Source organism: Setaria italica, chromosome VII (assembly GCF_000263155.2).
Source record: "Setaria italica strain Yugu1 chromosome VII, Setaria_italica_v2.0, whole genome shotgun sequence".
In the NCBI taxonomy this organism is placed as follows: domain Eukaryota; kingdom Viridiplantae; phylum Streptophyta; class Magnoliopsida; order Poales; family Poaceae; genus Setaria; species Setaria italica.
The window spans coordinates 17,217,821-17,235,924 of NC_028456.1; the positions used below are offsets into that span (position 1 = coordinate 17,217,821).

Here is an 18,104-nt window from a genome sequence, read left to right on the forward strand (position 1 = left end):
ATTTCTAAGAGCACTTCGAAAGACTAAATAAATCGATGGACACTTTCTACTGACACAGATCATATTAGGACTGTAATGCAGAATCCTACTCACAAGCATTCCAAAACATGTTTATTTCCTATTTTATGATCTTTTATACAATTTAGTACGAATTTCCGAAGTTTCAACCTTTTTTAGATATAGGAAATTAAAAGAAATCCGAGGCCATCTTCCTTTCTAGCCCCCAGGTCTAAAAGTTAATCCATGCAAAGGCCCATGGAGTGTGCGCCTACTCTCTTAGATAGATTCCACCTTCAAACATAAATCCAGCCATTTATGGATAACCCCCTGGATCCTTTATTTCCCAAGCAATTGGGTCCTATTCTTCTACCCCCCCCCCCCCCCCCCCCCCCCCCCCAAGTTATATAACAAAAATAATGGCCCAACCCACCAGCATATAAAGCTTTAGACTTTAGCTCATACCAATGCCCCTCAACACATATAAGGCTTGGTTCTAGTTGCACAGTGGGACTTTATGTTGGCAAAGAGGAAGATGTAGAAGTAAAAAATGCTCAAAGTAGAGGATATGGATTAGACAGGAGCTACGAATGTGAGGTGTCGGGAAAGAAATCACTACAGCAAAAGCCGAACAGTGATAAACGATTAAACACCATTGCAATAAGAAGTTGCGTGGCATTTGAGCATCTGCACAGCCACGAGTTCAACTCCAGTCTCCTACCTACGACCTAGGTGGTGACGTAGCTATTCTGGGTTCACCATGACTGCTGGGGATCCGGAATTAATTCTTTTTACTGACATCGGTCAAGTGCTGTTGCAGTGCGGAACAGATTCTTATGGAGATCCAACCGCGAACTTCCGTTCGGGCTACGACGAGCTGCGAGACTCAGGTCTTGTTTAGTTCCCAATTTAGGAGTAGCAAAATTGACATTTTACCATAAATGCGCAACTGTAGCGTTTCGTTTGTATTTGTGAATTATTGTTCAAATATTGACTAATTAGGCTCAAAAGATTCGTCTCGCAAAGTACAACAAAACTGTGCAATTAATTTTTGATTTCGTCTACATTTAGTACCCCATACATCTACCGCAAGTTTGATGTGATGGGGAATCTTCTTTTTGCATAGTGTCAAAGTTGGGAGTTTGGAGGAAACTAAACATGGCCTCAAGCGTAGAGCAAGTTCGCAGGACTCAAGCGAAGTCAAACCCAGAACTGGATTTCTCCTATGGCCAACCATGCGAACAGTGCGCTGTGTCTCCTATGGTGTGAAAACAACTACATTTGACTACGGCTATCACAGACTTGGTAGTTCAGGTGAGAAGTTGAGCTGTAGATTTGTGATGGCCTGACTTGATTCAAACTGAAAGAGAACATGCCTGCTTTCGTTGAATCTGATGAGCACTGACTGCTCATATGTGTTAGTTAAAGCCTTTAATTGGTAAATCAGAAAACTTTAACAAGGCCACCTTCTTGCAGAGATTCTGTGTATTATGGATGACGTTCTTCCTCTTTCAATCAGAACTCATTACTATCAGAGCATGTTGATAAATTTCGTTACCTTGTGTGAAGGATTGTGCTTTATACTACGGGTTGCGTTTGATAGAGAACTCTTTCTCTTTTGACGAGAAATATGATAGAACCTCTTGTTATATTTTTTTGTTCTTTCCAGATCGTGTCATCTGTTTTGCCGTCATAGTATCATTATTTGTTGTGTACTTCTTATGATGTGATCTACTGTATTCCTACAACCTGAGTTTTGAGAAATATATGAGAACTTATGTCCTACCAGTAGGTTACGCTATATGTATGTGGTCCTGTATTGTCGCCCTTCATTCCCTCCCTTCACCAGTAATTGTTGAAGGAAAAAACAAAATTAGCTTCAAGAGCTCCGCCAACAAACAAATTAAACGCTGGTAGTACTGGTCCCACTACGGGAAACAGAAAAATTGCCGAGTGCCAGGGGCACTCGGCGAAGGGCTAAAAACACTCGGCGAACCGTTTGCCGAGTGTAACACTCGGCAAACGGCACACGGCAAATTTTAAGTCGGCAAATACGGGTTTGCCGAGTGTTTTGTGTCGCGCACTCGGCAAAGTCTTTGCCGAGTGGCCAGAAAACACTCGGCAACATTTTTTGCGAAAAATTAAAAAAACAACCACCGGCCAGGTACCACCACTGGCCGGCCGCCACGCACCGCCGCCGCCTCGACCCGCCGCCGCCGCCGCCCCGCAGCCAGGGAAGAAAGGAGGGGGCCAGATCTGCCGCCGCGCCATGACCCACCCCCGCCGGCCGCCACGACCCGCTGCCGCCTTGACACGCCCCCACCCTTGCCCCGCGGCCGGGGAAGTAGAGTACTCGGGGAAGAAGGGGAGGGCGCCGCTGCCTCGACCCGCCGCCGCCGCCCCGCAGCCGGGGAAGAAAGGAGGGCGCCAGATCTGCCGCCGCCACGACCCACCCCCGCCGGCCACCATGACCCACCGCCGCCACGACCCGCTGCCACCTTGACACACCCCCGCCCGCCGCCCCGCGGCCGGGGGAAGAAGGGGATCGGAGGGCGCCAGATCCGCCACCGCCACGACCTGCCCACTGCACGCCGGCCGCCACGACCCACCCCCGCCGCAGCCATGACCCGCAGCCGGGGAAGAAGGGGAGGGCGCCAGATCTGCAGCCACGACCCGCCGCCGCCTCGACCCGCTGCCGCCGCCGCCCCGCGGCCGGGGAAGAAGGGAGGGCGCCAGATCTGGCCGGGGAAGAAAGGGGAGCTAGGGGCGCCAGATCCGGCCGGGGGAGGGAGAGGGGAGGGGAGGGGAGGATGTGCGCCGAGAGGGCCAGCCGCCGGCGGGGAGGGGAGGGGAGTGGAGGATGTGCGCCGGGGGAGGGAGGGCCACCGGGGGAGGGAGCTAGGGGAGGAGGAGGGGGGCGGCGTGAGGGGAGGCCAGGGGGCGGGAGCGGCGTGAGGAAGGCGGGGGGGGTGGTTGTGGGTCGGGCCGCGGGGGTGTCTTGAGGGGGACGGTGAGAGGAGGCGGGCCCTGGCCGGTAGGGGGAAAAAAGGTCGCCGAGTGTCCTAGGTGGACACTCGGTAAAGGGTTTTCTTTGCCGAGTGTCTACCCTAGGACACTCGGCAAAGTTTTTTAAAAAAATTAAAAAATATCCAACAGTTTCAAAAAAATACCAAATTTTCACACGAAATAAGGATATGTTCTCTACTGACTATACAAAAAGTTTTGTAGTCAAACCGAACTCGACCATCATTTTGACTGTAAATTTTATGGAATCCTTCTCAAAGTTACTATTCTTCTTCTGAGATGTTTCGGTTTGTAATCATCGTACATGATGAAATGTGCAAAACCTTCTCAATTTTTTTCCACAGCCTCCACGTATTATATCATCACATCATTACAAATCTCATGATTTTCATATTTTGCTTGTTTTTTTTACAATTTAAAAATACTACTGCCACATGTTCATGGTCGTGTTTCCGGAACAAGATGTTCGAAATTTCTTTTTTATTTCATGGGTCAGGTCTCAAATTGGGCCAAATAACATAAATATCATTTTTCTACTCATTTTGTTCCATAATTTGAATCACTTGCAGTTCAAATTTGACTTATACCAAAAATTTCCTTGAAATGCAATTAATTAAATAAATATAGCAAGTAAATCCAAAAATATACCAAATTTTAACATGGAGTACCACATGTTGTATATGGGGAGTAGAAAAAATTTCAAGGTGAAAAAAGGAAAAAATTAGTTTTTTGCCGAGTGTCAAAAAAACATTCGGAAAACCCTCCTCTTTGCCGGGTGTCTTTTTTGACACTCGGCAAAACTTCCTCTTTGCCGAGTGTTTTTTTGTTGACACGCGGCAAAGATCCGATTTGCCAAGTGTTTTTTTTTGCCGAGTGTTTTTAGCTTGGCACTCGGCAAAGAGCTTGTTTGCCGAGTGTCCGAAAAAAACACTCGGCAAAAAAAAACACTGCAAATTTAAGGTTTTCGGTAGTGTCCTGTCACCTACTGGTATTAATCTCGCTGAAATTATGATTGGTGGTCGGTGCTAACAGTTAATAATGATGTTCCTGACCATAATCTGGAAGGATTGATTGTGCAATGAACTATATGAGCCCCTTCTTCCTTTACTATACAGACTTTCCGATCCTTTAATTTGAATCTGTACTGAAAGATATTGCTAACATAATATCCTCAGCAGTGGAAAAAACAAATAGATGCGAGGAAGCCTAAAATGTAATTCACTCCATATTTAATGAGTATTTTATCGACTGCAATGTCCTCGAGCAAATCCCCACATTTCATATGTCTATAAGCAAAACTCAAACATCATAGTAAAGCCGAACCTGAACTCTCGTACTCTCCGGTCATTTCTGTGTGTTGGAGCTAAAGTCAAGAGACTTGAGAGGCAGCATAAGCCCAAAACAAAACAAACGTTACTATCATTGTGTATCAAACGTTTTTGAATCTTAAGAATACTTTCCTGGATAACTAAACCTTAAGTCCAGTTAACAGTTTGTCACTAACCAACTGGAGCTACACTCAGTTTGAGTGCCAGAATAGATATGCCATTTTCAAGATTCTGTTTTCCGCAAACTATAAGAGTGGAGTGCAATTACTTTAGAGGAGTAAAAACTAAACATACAGAACCATTGAGTTCGGTGATTTTATTGTGCCTTTCCATTAAGATGATCAATAAAGTAAACGGCCGTATCATGCAGCACCATTCATCTATTCTCAAATACTAGAATACTGCCCACTGACGGCATAGAACCAAATTACTCATCTTTTACATTAAAATAAAAGAGGCAGTAATGATATGGAACTAATAATGCCACGCAGCCAGCGGGACTCTATATAGGGTATGTTTGGATACACCCTCCTAAAAATTAGTTTGTGGATTCTTTTAGGACTTGTGTATCCAAATATGGGTCCTAAAAGTGCACTCATAAATTTTAGGAGGGCTATTTTTATTAGGATGGCCAAAGGGTACTAATGGATCCTATTTCTCCTAAAAGTGGTTCCAAGTCCCCTTTACCCCTATTGCCCTCGCATGCATTAATGACGTGAACAATGTAGGGGTAGTTTATAGGAGTAATTGGAGGGTAAAAATGATATTTTCCCTCTAAGATCCTAAAGATTAGTAGTCCATCCAAACAGCCCTGTACTTTAAGACTAGTAATTTGAGAGTCCTAAACTTTAGTACACTACTAAACTTTAGGAGTTTGTATCCAAATAGGGTCATAGCCACGTACATCCACCAGAGGTCCTCAAACTTTGTTAGTTTGTCATGGCTCAGTATACCTAGAAATATATGCAGGTTAGGGAAAGAAGGGAGGAAAAAAAAGAAAGACATGGGGATGGAAGCGACTATGGGAAAGAAACTATTATGAGTAATTGGTGTCCTCCGCGGCCTTCTCGAACAACGTCCAGCATTAGGTTTGAAAAACCCGCATGTCAGTGTACACCATGGAGCAACCCGTTGGTTGCCAGCGTCCGTGACACTACGAGACCCGTGTTAGAAGTTTGCTTAGGACATACTGAGGCTGTAACACGGAAAGAAATTTCCGTCCAGGAGGGCTGCAAACCTCCACCTGTGCAGCCCTGCCTCAGATGGCCGATGCGTGTACAATGCAGTGATCGAACGCTCACGCAGTCACGCGGTCGTTCATGGACCTGGCGTGAGGAGTGGGTACGGTTCGGCTCCAGAGTCCAGACGCAAGGACTCATCAACAGTCTGCATTGTAGCTTTCCGTACAAAAAACCAATATCTTGGTTCCATTCCATTTGCAGCTAATTGACTTGTTTGTCAATTCTCGTGGCCTCCTGTTTTCAGTTTGCGTGCACTATCATTTACTAACACGTATACAAACATTCTTGCACCTAGTTTAATTTTTGTACTCACTTAAACTAAGTGTTGCTCATTTGCATAGATCCCTGTTGACAGTTGACAACGTGATAATATGAGGAGTAAAAAGTTGGTAAAGTAGTCAAATAATGTAAAAATGTGTTTAAAGATGGTTGACAAAAAAGGAAATTTTCATTAACCCTATGGATATTATTGTTGTTGTATCCAGATCTTATATGCAGCATGAATGAACTCTTCCATCTGAGAATTTAATTATATATACTACTACCAAATAAATGCTGTTACCAACCTGCCACCTTGCGTCTATATGTACGGCGGATGCCAGAAGCTTCTCTGAATCTTTGGATTCTATCAGTACCCCACTACATACAATGGATCATTAGTTTTAGTTGGAGAGGGGGAATTTAGGCGCAGAAAAAAAGAACAGGGGAAGATGGAAAGAGGAAAACACTGGAAGCTATGGATTGGACTGCTGGAGGCTATGGAGTGTGGGGCATTGGGAAGGAGTCAAAGAGATGGGTGCCTAGGGAAAGTATCATCGGATGATGATACTATGGATCTGAGGCAAAAGACAACAATATAGCATGACACCATCCTTGTCTTGCTGAGGCAGTACGAGCTGCGGTCCCAGAACATTGCAACCAGCACCATGCTGAGTTCGTTATGCCCTATGGTATCCTTGCTGCGATCCTCCGATCTGCTATTTACTCGATTGAACCGGGTTTGTCCATAGTTGTAGACCACTCCAAGAGAAACCCATCAGGGAACCCTGAGTTAGTGAAACTATATATTGGACAAGGAGAGCATCACTCCCATTCCGCGGCGCGATCAGTGGCGTCAACCAACGCCACATTGAAAAGGGATTGATGTTTTAACACAGGACCCGACGTTTCCTTTGAGGACGACAGATCAAGACACCACCAAAGCCCTACTAATCCCTAAGGGTACTGGATCCATATGAAGACCGCCACTGATCATCTATGATGACATTGCCTTGACGGATTCCGACTTGAACAATCCACTGTACCAATGGCAGGTGCTCCATGGCTTTGTCAGTGATGCTGCTCCACCTTAAATTAGTGCTCATTATGTATACAAAACCTAACTTTTGTTAACTAGAGCCACCTAGTATTAGTTCTGGAATCTATCCATGTGGATCATGCCATGGTGTTGTTCATTGATGTGGAAGATTGCTTTAGTTATATTAATTGATCACGCTTGTGCCCTAATTGATGCATCATTACTGTTAATTGCTATTAATTATTCATGACCATTGAGATTAATGTTAGATAATCTTAAGATATTAGAGACCATTGAGATATTCGAGGCATCGGGCAAGAATCACTATTCTTTTTTTGTTTGGAGCGGAAAGAATTACTAGTCCAGGAAAGCTGAAACCAGAAAAAATTTCAGATTCTTTTCGAGGGTTGAAGGATGTACTAGTCTCCTAAGAGAGACAGCTTAGTAGCTTACTAGGATAAGAGAACAACCTTGGAGATTAATAGTCGCTCCATTCCAAATTAGTTGTTCTAGTTTTACCCTATGTCAAACATTTCTATGTTTGATCATCAAATCCTAAAAAAACATATAGTTTAAACAACATACCAACTATATATATGAAAATTCTCATGATGAATATAAAAGTATAAATCTTATGATGTCAAACTAAATAATCTTTTAGAAATTGATACTCCAGTATATAAAGGTTTCCTTCGGACTAAACTAGAATGACAACTAATATGAAACGATGGAGTATTATATTGGTTTTTTTACAGGTCAAGAACTTAATTGGAGGTGTACTGATGCAGTTGGGGGGAAAATGTATCAACAACTGTCAATTTTCCAGTTCATTTGGAATGGTCTAGTTAATTGTCTCCAGTAACCTGTTCCGTGCTCTGATGTATAAATGACCACTTGTTCAACGATTATGATATAGTGGTGGACACCATTGTTTTGCAGTTATAGTACAAAGCAGCGTTATCATGGACCACTGGCATAGACCTTCTTCTTATAAAGTTGGGGGTGTTTGGTTCCGGGGACTAAAGTTTAGTCCGTGTCATATCGAATGTTTAGATACTAATTAGGACTATAAATATAGGTTAATTACAAAACCAATTGCATAAATGAAGGCTAATTCGTGAGATGAATCTATTAAGCCTAATTAGTCCATGATTTGACCATGTGGTGCTACAGTAAATATGTGCTAATCATGGATTAATTAAGCTTAATAGATTCATCTCACGAATTAGCCACGGCTTATGTAATTAGTTTTATAACTAGTTCATGTTTAGTCCCTCTAATTTGTATCCAAACATCCGATTTGACTCGAACTAAAAATTAGTCCATGGATCCAAACACCGAGCAAGAATTGTGGATATAAAAATTCAGTTCCATTCTTAAAGTACTCTATATGCACAATGTTGTACCGTGTTTGTAGGAAGCAGCGCTACTATATAGATGCTGTATTGTGTTTTGAAATGAACTCTGGATGCACAAATATGTAACGTCAAAGTAGACAACACATCAGGAATTGCAGCGCAGAATAAAACATTCAATTATATTGGGTTTGGGGATGGCCCCATGAGGTGTGAAGAACTGAGGCAACAGGTAAATGAAACCTGCCTGGTATCACGGACAGATATGGCCGAGGAAGTGATCTTCACCTTACGGATCTTTGCCTTCTTACTTTGCATCAAAAGCCTGCGGAGAAAAAGCAGAAGCTACTATCTGCTTTCCCTTCTGTAGCAACCATGTCTCTGTAGCTCTAATCATGAGCCTCTATGGTTATTAGTATTTGACAAGCTGGTAAACATATCGGACGTTGACTTGTGTGTTTTAATAGTGTTAGTGCAAGCATAACACATATTTGTGAACATTTCAACCAGCAGCTTAATAGTATTTCCCTGTTTCTTGGGTTCCCCTGTTCCCAATGAAAGGATATCATGACCGGAATATAATGATCCTTGCAAACTTCAATCACACCACAAACTAAAAAGTGAAGCCTACTACCCAGTCAAGAAAACATGGAAATATTTGGAACATGATTGCCATATTGTTAGTAATATTGTTGATAGAAAAAAGATATATTTCTTTAACTAGTGCCCACAACGGTATGCATTGTCATATATACATCAAAATCAAATGCAACAATCTGATTTTTTTCTTGTTAGTCCTACATCTTAAGCACTCTAACACAAATTAGCTTAAACATGGCACGCATGTGTCTGTATATGTACCTCAGCTGCCCCAAACTTCACTGGGACACATTTGGTATAAATTAGGACCATATTCTTTAATGTTTTGTTTCATCAGTGGACAATCAGACAAGCTCTAGAAGTGTGGGTCTCCGGGGAATACCACTAGGAGTGTGAGGCAATGGGAACGAAACTTGCACTGGTCATGTACGACAGGCACTGAATTTCTGCATGTCCCATCTATGAGGAAGTCGCAGCAAAATGGGCTGCCATTCTCATCTCAACCAGTACTGTTCTGGGTTCATCATGACCAATACCTTCTCTATTCCTCAACACGCCATGCTTCCATCAGCTCTGTGATCTGCAGTAACCTTGGTGGAGCTGATGTGCATCATTAAAGATATCTTCATTATATCTCAAAAACTGGTCTCCTGTTCTAAAATTTCGTGTCTTTTAGTCCTAGACCTTGATTTAATCGATATGCTGTCCGTGCTTGACTTGAATATTGCCGACAGAGGTAGCACAAGCACCACAAATGTCAGAAATTTATTATCCTTTAGCGTGATACTGTTCTGTTTTCTTAATTGGAACTCCAGTCCTCAAATAGAGGATGCAACAGGTGGAATCTTAGCTAAGATGAGAAACTAGGATATTACCACAAGCTAAGTAACAAATGTCAAGATCGGAAAGCATTAATAGTCTTGAAAATTGAAATGTGTTTAGCATCTTCCAGTTAGGTACGACGGTGAATTGAACAAAGGGAATCTATATTACTTCAGTTAACACAACATCAATGCAGTTACCAAACTGCAGCTTGTGTATCTCTATATGACTATATATACAACTCTTCAGTTACACCGGATATACCAATTAAAAATGCATTGGTAGTTCTAAATTGACATCCCGGTGGGAAGTAAAGAGGATGAGAAAAAACACAAGATGGCACTATGACGTAGGAGTGTGAGGCTGCAGGAAAGAAAAGAGTACAGCTACGAATGGAAAGTCGAAACTAATGATATGGGACCTGAGTATCTCAGACTGCCGAAGCATTACTCTCTCATCGTCATGCACTCATGCTATACATAGATGCAATGCCGTTCAGGGGCACAGTCTGCCATGTCCTCCAATCTCCCCCATTCTCCCAACTCTCCATTGCAAGGTTGATTTTTTTTATCACCACACATGCAATGCATACTCCCTCATACGCAGGCATACCATGGCGTAGCAAAACTAACACCATACTAAATTGTCTGTGTACTGTCATTAAGTTCCAAATGTCACAACCGATTGGATCTAGGTCTTCGCCATGGAGTTGGTCAGGCTCTTCAGGAGCGAGATCAACAACGACTTCCAACAGCCACCATGTTGAATCTGCTCATGTTGGCAAAATTTTCCCTTTCTTGTCCAGTCTGCTGATGTAGCTTTCCATTAACGTGAATAATTCAACATGGAAACTGTGTTTCTTGTTATTCAGTTCTTAGCAGGATCTTTATCTCTTGTTTGTTGCCTGGTGACACCAATAGCAAAATTAAGGCAGGCTGTGGTCTCCCATTTGAGCAGCGGATCCCGAATTAGCACTTACGTTGGAAAAAGAGGATAGCTCTAATAGATAATTTTAGGATTTTAATTATAGTTTGTACAAAATCATAGGGATCTGTATCCTTACACCCTCATTCCATACAGGGAGTTTTCTTAACACATGACAAAGTTGCAGTCCTCCCAAACTTTGATTGCGCCAACCATAAAGGCCGTTGGCTATATACTTGTTCTAAACTAACATGGATACTTCCTAAAAGTTTATAATTAGTGTAGACTTGGAAATAAATGGATCTCCAGGATTGAGGATCATCAAAATACCAGTCCTGTGACACGTAGTGGATTTGATTATTGGATTGTCATAAAGTTTTTTGATGGCTACCCTAAACAAGCTAGTACTCTTGTGCCCCCAAGTCTTTTGATCAAAGTAGTTCTTACAATATGTGTTGTTTCTATATATCAATAGCTGTAATAATGTGCAACTGGCCTGGAGGACATTCACATTAAATTCTGTGGCATAATATGGAGTAACTTGGTAGGCAGATCGCCAATATATACAGTCGATTCCATTCACAGAGGCACCATATGCACAACATTGTTCCGTCTTTCAAGTTTGACTAATGTGCTCACAGATGCAGATGTGAGTAACTAGAATACAAGGATCTGCGAATGGTGCAAACTGCCTTAGGAGTAGGTGGCATCAGGAAGTCAAAGTTCCGCGATGAGCCCTAAAAGCTTAGGTGTATTACACGGGGTCCTCCGTTTCAGCGATAAGCTATTTTGTTAATCACCAACAAAACCGCAGCCTTTTCTCAGCACTCAGCTAATCAGAATGAACCAGCTAGCTGACCCACTATTGTCAAAGGATGTCACCACTTGCTCCCAAGCTACAGCTTGCTTTCTTTTGTCTCCGCGGATGGGGCAGTGCTGTCTGCTGTGCAGCCAGGCCAGCTCAGCTGCTCCTCTAGCAAGCTCAACGACACTGACAACCGAAAACAGAGCACCTGCATCTTTGCCATCACTATAAAAAACGGTTTCTAGGGGCGGTTGAAACAACATTTTCAGAGCACCTCCTAGCTTTCGCAGCTCCAAATAGCTGTTTGCAGGAGCGGGTAATAGGCCCGCTCCTGTAAAGCCTTTCCCAGGGGCGGGTGATGCTATGACCCGCCCATGGAAATATTGTTCCGTCAAAAAATTCAGCAATTCAAATTTGAATTTGCCGAAACTGTTTCCCGCCATTTTTTAAGACTTTTGGTTCCCGCTAATTTCACCCTAACAGTCTAGTGTGCGACCGAATTGAAGAGTGATCGACATAGAATATATGTTACATAAATATAAATTCAGCATACGAAATAATAATAAGGAAATAGAACGTATATATACATAATTAGAGTGCACATTGACAACATGTTTTTCTGCCACTCACGAAGGCTAGCCCTGGCGGTACACTTGATTCTCCCACTCATGGAGGCTAATGTATTTATCATCTTGTGCTAATTCATATTCAGTGTAATAAAAGATACCCATCGGGTTTACCACTTCACGCAAAATGAAACGACATAAATTGGCGTTTGTATTTAGAAGTTGTTGCTCATGGAGACGTGAACTGTGTAGTCGAGGCCTAATGTATAATTAAAATCCATAGAAAAATTAAGCAAGTGTTAGATAGGGAGAAAAGAATGCAATATACATATATATACATCCCTATATATGAAAGAGTAGCCCCTTACACGTTCAGGATTAGTTGTGTATCTTCCGAGCACCCTGCTGTGCTTGCACACGTAATACCTGCAATGTACAGAACTAGATGGTTGCTTGTGGCATGGAAAGTTTGTGCGTACAACCATTTCTTCCTGTCTCTCGGGGTTATAAATCCCTCCTCTGGCAATGTAGTGCTGGGTAAGCCCTGTTTTGAAATAAATGAGAAGTTAGGTTATATGTAATCTTTAGGGGGAACAATTTGCACAATGTAAGTGTATGTAACAAGAAATTCACTAACTTTTGTTATAATCCAATGAGTCAAATACAATCACATTTTCTATCTTTTGGTTATATCATAAAAGCAATCCAGTGACCCTACAACAATATTATATAAGGTTTTTTCAGGCATGAAGGAGCAAGTGTATATATTATAACAAATAGTAGAAAATTAGTCTCACTAGAAGTTGTAGGGTGCCCATATGTAATGCCTATCTTGCCACGTAATCATCATATGCGCTATGTAGGCTGAAACCTTCTTCATAACTTTTTTTTTCTTCTAGTTGTTTTGCCCTTCTCTCCTTCTGTGTCTTGAGCTTAGCTAGCTTGCCATGGCTATCTCCCCACTTGCACGGGAAGTTGTGCTTAACTTTGCAAATAGCATAAGGATCAAGATATTCGGTCTTCTCCTTTACAACATGCACATCATTTTCTTGCATCCTGTATGTATCTCAATTAATTAGTTATGCATAGTACATGCAGGCCATAGAATATATACAAGATATTAGCATCGATGAAGCACTTACATGCACCACAATCTGACGAGCTGTAAATCTAGCTCTGAGAGGTGGAACACTTCATGGATGTCTCAAAAATCGAAGATGAGGTTAGCATTCTCAGCATTCTCATCGAATGGAGGTCCGAACACATCCGGTGAGTACCGTGCCCACATGGTTCTGAGCCCAAGTCTGCATGCCCTCATGTACCAACTGTGCATCCTTTGCATTTCACCTGGAACCAATGCGATTGCCTAGTTGGGTAGTAATGGTTTGCCATACTCAAATTTCCAAGGACAATCCAGTAAATCTGGTATATCATCAACTCCAATGTACTTTGTGTCAGTGTGGGGCTTGGAATATCCTGGTCATCGGATGTCTGGTGTCTTGTCCGCCGTTTTGTCCGCCAGCTTGTTTGCTTTGTTGCTCGCATGCTATCTTACTGCAATGTCTGATTCTTCCTTCTCGTAAGCCCGTATGACTCGAGGCACTGTATGTGCATCCACCTGTTGTTGTTGTGGCTGCTCTAGCAGGTCCACCTGTTGTTGTTGTGGCTGCTCTTGTGGGCCCACCTGTTGTTGTGGTGATGCTAGAGCTGGTGTTGTAGGGTCTTTCGGCCAGTCCATAGGCTCTTGTTGTAGTGATGCTGATGCTAGCGCTAGTGGTGTGGCCAACCGTTGTTGTTGTGATTTTGTAGCCGGTGGTGTCAAGTCCACTAGTGCATGCTCAAAAGGAACCGAAGATAGTATGATATCTCATTTATGCCACAGTATGGTATTGCCAATGCTTTGTCCAAGACAATGGATCCCTTCCCCACTGGGAATGTCTATCTCGTGATCACCATAGTTTGAATTAATTTCTAGCACTGTTACGCATGCATATAGGTGCAAGATAGGTTTTCCCTCAAACAAACCGCCAACTGGAATCGCAAGGCCCTTGGAAACCTCCTTTTTCTTGCCAGCTCTGCCAACCGGAATGTGCAACGAGCAAGGTCCAATAGTGGAGGTGGCATCATGAGCATCGGCCTCTGTATATTGGCCTAACTGCTTTGTTGCTGCTCCGCAAGTGCTGCCACAAAAAAGTCCTTAAACCTAGCTTCTAGTGCTTTCTTTGCCGCCTCTCTTAGATCGTCCTCATAATGGGAGTGGCTCTTATAGCTAGCCCTATCCCTCTCGAACCCATCCCTAATGGTCAACTTTGAGGAAACTCCTCTGACGCGGCCTCCATGCTCTTTTGTCCCAAGAAAGCACTGAACACATCTTTGTCCCTATTTTGATTGAACTGTCCTTTCCTCTGAAGCTCGGAAAGCTAGTATATCCTTTTTGCCACCTGATTGGTTTCAGGTTGTGAAAACATAGGTTTACCATCTACCATTGTAGGCTCCCTTGCTTGAAGCCACTACCAACCACACGCTCATCCAAGCCTTCATAAGGGTCGGGTTGCCCCGCGGCTATTGTTGTCTCCCTATCCTGCCACCACTTATCGATCTTCCCTCGGTACCAACCCGGCCCAAGGTGAACTTTATGTATGTTGGCTTAGGGCTAAAGCTTCCTGAGAGGTCTTTTGCCTTACGAACTGTTCCATTGCCCTTCTTGAAATACTTGTCATTCAGCTAACCCCTCCACCGGTGGAAACTTTCACCGAGCTGCTTCCTGGCATAATGCTCTACGCATTTCTTAAGATCTTTTGATTTAGGAAAAATAAATGTTTGTTTCAAATACTTCCACATCGCTTCTTTCCTCCCATTAGGAACCAATAGCCAATCAGAGATTGAGGGATCCAAAATCTCCTTTGTTCTAATTATTGCTCCTATTGCGTTCCAAAACTTTGAACATACCAAAGGAGGCTCTATGAGCTCTCCTATTGGGCTGATAACATCGACTCTCCATTGGCCTTTAGGGTATTGGTTTCTTCCTAGCTGACCCTATTTTTTTTTACTTTGACTACCAGAGGTTGTAGTTTCAGCTTCGGGAGCCGAGCTGTCACTATCTTCAAGTTCTTCCTCTAGGGGGTAGGGGGTCGGCAGGGCATTTACTCCTTCTTGTGGGAGCTATTTACACGAATCATAAGGTTAAGCAAATCAAAGTCATTGCACTTAGTACATGAAAATGTGCGCTAAATATTGGGCAGCAATTATATTCAGCATTACCTCACTTGGATTCGGATTGTAATAAGGTTTAAAATCCACCGTTGAACAGCCTTCTCTCAAAGGCCAAGGGTGTGTATCTAGAGGATCTTGCCACACGCCATCTACCTACGCCCTTGCTCCTATCTCATCTCTGACATTATCTTCGTCCCCTGATCCTACACCAATATTTGCTTCATCCAATGACGACATCTGGGATGCAATTTGGTCCATTTCATTTTCGGATACATCACCTTCATTCGATGCATCCCTATGGTGTATAAATGGAGAGGAATCCATTTACGAGTTCTACATATAAATTAAAAGGTGATAAATATATAAAGAATTCCATATGGAGTTGTATGTACTATTTCTCATGCAATATACAATTTACCATTTCACATGTAATAATTTCAACTATTTACAATATACAATTTGAAAATTAAGTTTGCCACACAATTCACATGCATCCCTTTTGAGAATTCACATTTCAAATTTAAAATTGAATTGACATTCCCAATTTCACAATTCACAAAGTACAATTTCACAATTTACTAAGTACAATTCACAATTCACATTTCACCATTCACAATTTCATAATTCACTAAGTACAATTTCAAATTTTACTTGGATTTGCTGAGTATGTATGTACTCACCCTTGCTTTGTTGATACAAAGGAAGACCCGGACTGCGTTGCTGGTGAAGCTTTCGAGTAGAAGGTCGCCTCTGCACCCAACTTACCTGTGGCATTGGGCTCTTAAGGATGTTTCCGCTGTCATGCAGTGTTGCGTGCTGTTTATGGACTAGGATGTCCATAGGTTGCATCTACAGCCTGTTTGTGTTGTATCTCTTTTGGGTCTATGTTACCCGACCGCCCCCTAGAGAGTTGTATGACTTTTGAACTATCTGTTGAATAAATGTGTGTACCAGCCTTTCTGGGACTGGCATTTATATCACATTTAGTCCCTGTGCAAATGAGAGCACTTCATGGGGTATCAGAGCTGTAGTTGGCTATAGGACACGACCCTTAGGTTTTGGGACCATGTATTTTACTAGAAAAACTACTTTACAAAAATTCTTAACCTCTCTTATCTATTGCAAAAGGATTTACCTCACTTTCCTCTGTCTCAGATGGCCGAAGAAGGTTGGACTCGTAGCCATTGCTTGCATGAGGAAGGTTTTCCCAAGCTGATGGATGCCTGCATGGATAGGTTTAGAATTTATGGTCAACCATAGTATTCAACGAGAGAATACGAGGAGTATGGCACGTGAAGGTGTAAGGTGATAGTTCACGTTGGAAGAATGAAGCTCCCCCAAGTCATCATGTCTAGCGAAATAGAGCGTATCATGTCTAGCAAAAAATCCTAAGTCATCAAGGTATAATCAAGATATATGAATTTAAGGAGTGGCTATCCAACCTAGTTTTAACTATATCAAGTAGTAAAATAATCTGAGAAAATAAATATAGCTAGATGCAATTTATAAAAAGGCTTCTACGGGTTGTATTTGAAAACTGGGATAAATATGACCAAAAGGGAATAGGTTGGATTTGCCGTCTTCAAAGCCTTCTGGAAGCTCCTGCTCGTGGTACGGGTCTTCCGGCTCCAGCTTGTGGTCCTGGCCTTTGTACTCTGGCTCGCAGTACTAGCCTCTAAACTGGTTCTCCTCCTCAGTCACTCCATCGGCTACAGCGACGGCACGCGAAAGACAAATGAACAAAAACAAGCACAAACACAAAATAAAATAAGCTCGGACGGAGACGGGAATATGATGAACAGATAGAATACGAATTTAGAAGAATTTAGGAAGAAGAATTAAGTGAATCGGAGTTTGGATGGCTGATATATTGTGTTTGCAAGTCTGGCTGTTAATTAAATTCTGAAAAAATAAAATAGCTTAATTACTAGTGAAGCTCATGGGCTATGATTCACCCGTGATAGGCCTGAGGTGCTGGTTTGGGCTAGTTTTACATTTGAGGTCTCTGGCAAGGGCCCATGATAGAAATAACAGGGGGAGGGACACGGAGGGTACTGGAGCTTGTGCTCCTCAGGCTCGTCCGCCATGGGAGGCGGCCGAAGCTCATTGGAGCTTCACTGTGGGGGGGATTCCGGCCACCGTTTCCAAATCCAAGGGCATAGGGAGAGGGAGAGGGACGAGGGTGTTCAATTTTGGGGTTTCTTGGCCGGGGTGAGGGGGTGGAAGGAGGTCGGCCACGGGGCAGCCATGGATGCGGCTCTGGAGTTCTTGGGGAGCTCGGTGTAGGCAAGGATGTGGAGGGCCATTGTTTGGGGAAGGTAGAGGAGTGTGTGGAGGTGCTCACCGACGAACTAATTGAGCTGTGGTGGCTTGTCGTTGGAGATCGACGAGGGAGAGTGCAAGAACAGAGGAGGGAGAAATTGGAGTGAGGAGGGAGATGACCGGCGAAGCGAGGCGGCTCAGCGAGCTCGGGATGGCGACGGAGAGCAGCTAGGGGTGGCTTTTACAGGCGGCGAGGGCAGTGCTGTGCCAACGGCTCACCCGCTTGCTAGGAATGGCGGCGCTGTGGCTGAGCGGTAGCTTGCGAGCGTCGGCTTGCCGCAGCGGTGGCGCTGATGCGACGCGGCGTTGATGGCATGCGCAACAAGGCGGCAGGGCTGGCAAGCTTTGAATGCAGCGGCGTGGTTGAGGTGGGAACACAGCAAGGGGCGGCACAGCGTGGTGCCGGGTGGTAGGGTGTGGTCACCTCGTGGGGCCAGGCTGTCGCTCGAGCAGAGCAAAGAGAGCATGGCAAGGGTGCCTGGCGTGTGGAGCTTGCATGCGGTGTTAGTGTTGTTGTTGTTCATTGCTCTGTGCTGCTTTGTATGTGCATACGATGCATGCTGTGTGCATGCTCAAGCTGTGTGTAGCAAGGTGGCAAGCTTGTGCGTGA

At 43.5% G+C, this 18,104-nt stretch overlaps 1 long non-coding RNA gene across 4 annotated transcripts; it reads right to left on the reverse strand.

The window, feature by feature from the left end:
* Positions 1-11,995: 11,995 nt before the first annotated feature.
* LOC111257892 lies at positions 11,996-17,874 on the reverse strand. 4 transcript variants are annotated; one of them, XR_002678498.1, is made up of 6 exons: positions 17,517-17,874; positions 16,726-16,881; positions 16,308-16,395; positions 15,853-16,162; positions 12,328-12,503; positions 11,996-12,218 (listed from the first exon to the last, which is right to left on the reverse strand). It is a non-coding gene; the product is annotated as an uncharacterized LOC111257892 (long non-coding RNA). The 4 variants fall into 4 exon arrangements; XR_002678496.1 differs by having other exon boundaries at positions 15,853-16,395; XR_002678497.1 differs by having other exon boundaries at positions 16,308-16,881.
* Positions 17,875-18,104: the final 230 nt, after the last annotated feature.